The following is a 2,118-nucleotide window of genomic DNA, read 5'->3' as shown; positions in this document are numbered from 1 at the left end:
GGGCACTTTTAATGGAACTGAGCCAGCTCCCACCTCCTGAAGGTCAATAAGACATAGGCAGAGACTCTGGGTTGGTGAGCAATCCCAGGGATCTCAGAAGGAACCAATGCATCTGTTATGTGTTAATGTGTGTCATATTCCGGGAATTGCAAACTTTCAGTAACAGGCGGCCGAAAGCCACATCTCACTAGGATGCTGTGGAGAATCCACAGAGGAATATTTCCTCAACAAAACTGTTTTGAAGGTGTCAATGGCAACTCACATAGAAAGAGGGTATTTATAACAGGTAGGACACATAAGAGTCAGGGGTCAGAGAGCAACAAAGAACGCGAACTTTAGAAACTGCCCATTTACAGATTTTTGGCCATGTGCATCAAGATCTTCCTGAGAGCTGCCTTGATATCCTTGTTCCTCAGGCTGTAGATGAGAGGGTTCAAGGTGGGGCTCACAGTGGAGTAAAGCACAGCCACCACCTTGCCCGTCCCTGGGGAGTGGCTGGAGCCAGGGCTCAGGTAGGTGTAGATGATGGTGAAGTAGTACAAGGTGGCTGCAATGAAATGGGAGGAACAGGTGGAGAAGGCCCGCTGCTTCCCCTCGGCTGTTCGAACCCTCAGGATGGTGGACGTGATGAACCCGTAGGACACCATGGTGAGCAGGAAGTTCAACATGGCAAAGAAGACGTCAGCTATAATTGCCATGATGTTGTTCACATATGTGGAGGAGCAGGAGAGCAGCAGCAGAGGAGGGATCCCACAGAAGACGTGGCCAATCACGTTGGGCCCATGGAAGGTCCGCCGTGACATCAGGCAGGCATTGACTCCAGCGCCAAGCATGCTGATGCCCACACAACTCCAGCCCGCGCTGCACACACCCTGGGGCTCATCATGGAGCCGTAGTGCAGTGGCTGGCAGATGGCCACGGCAGTGAAGAGCAGCACCTCCCCTGCCACCGCCCACGACCACGCAGGGCCATGCAGCCCCAGTAGGAGATGCTCCTCTTCTCCGCCACCAGGATCCCTTGGGCACCATGGTGCATGTGCAGACAAGATCCAGCACAGACAGGTTGGCCAGGAAGAAGTACATGGGGGTGTGGAGCCTGGAGCTGAGGGTGACGGCCACCACGAGGAGGGAGTTGCCACAGAGTGCCACGGCGTAGAGGCAGAGGAAGAGAATGAAGAGGAGAGCCTGGAACGGCAGCACTTCTGAGAAGCCCTGCAGCGGGAATTGTGTCACCAGCATCTGATTACTCATGGGCTTTGGTCTGTCCAGACTCTTTCTGGTCAAGATACCTTCATATGTCAGACTCTCCCGAATTTACCAAATTTCTTATTTCATTAGACTCAGGCATCACCAGCTAACAAGCTCCTCTCAGGGAAACGGGTAGGAGCACTTACCCTTCCACCTCCTGCACTCAGGACTACCTCCCACCCCCCACGGCCCTACACTCAGGACTACCTCCCTGCCCCCCACACCCCTGTGCTCAGGACTACCCACGCCCCTGCCTGGTGCAGTGGTCTCCCACAGTGATTGTCTGACCTCACCCTGTCCCTGCTAGAGCCCTTCAGGAGCATGATATCCAGCATCCACAGTGGGCCTTAAAGTGTCCCCATGTCCCATCCTGGCCAGGGAGTGTCCAGCCTCACCCCTGCTCTTCTCCCCTCTCCCTCAAAGTGTCCTATCCTGCTCCCTCTGCCTGGTCCCCCAACCTCTGCACATCCCCTGATGAGCTGCCCCAGATGGGAGCTTCCACCTAAGTGAACGTCAGACCCCAACATGGAGCCTGGGCTCTGCTTAGGGGACAGGGGCTGCTGCCGGGGGAAGCAGGAGCCCAGGTTCAGGGCAGGGCGGTCTGCAGTCAGGTGGGAGAGTAAGTCACCAATGGGGACAGACACGAGGTCCAGGCTGGTGGGCAGAGTCAAGACCAGAAGAGGAAGGCCAGTGGTGGTTCAGGCAGTCCTGAAAGCAAGGAGGAGGTCCCAGGCTGAGGGTTCCAGGGCAGACACACAAAGAAGGAGCAGATCAAGGGGTTTCCCAGAGCACAGTGTTGCTGATTCTGCCCCTATGACTGCCCAGTCCTGGGAATGATACACCCAAGGCCAGGTCAAGGCAGCATCAACTG

The 2,118-nt window shown here is 55.9% G+C and overlaps 1 pseudogene; it reads right to left on the bottom strand.

The window, feature by feature from the left end:
* Positions 1-350: 350 nt before the first annotated feature.
* Positions 351-1,422, bottom strand: LOC144613249 (olfactory receptor 13A1-like; annotated as a pseudogene).
* Positions 1,423-2,118: the final 696 nt, after the last annotated feature.

The sequence above is a fragment of the Panthera onca genome, chromosome D2, assembly GCF_046562875.1.
Source record: "Panthera onca isolate mPanOnc1 chromosome D2, mPanOnc1 haplotype 2, whole genome shotgun sequence".
Lineage (NCBI taxonomy): Eukaryota > Metazoa > Chordata > Mammalia > Carnivora > Felidae > Panthera > Panthera onca.
Note: the sequence above shows the minus strand (reverse complement) of the source record. Positions and strands in the feature narration are given on the sequence as shown.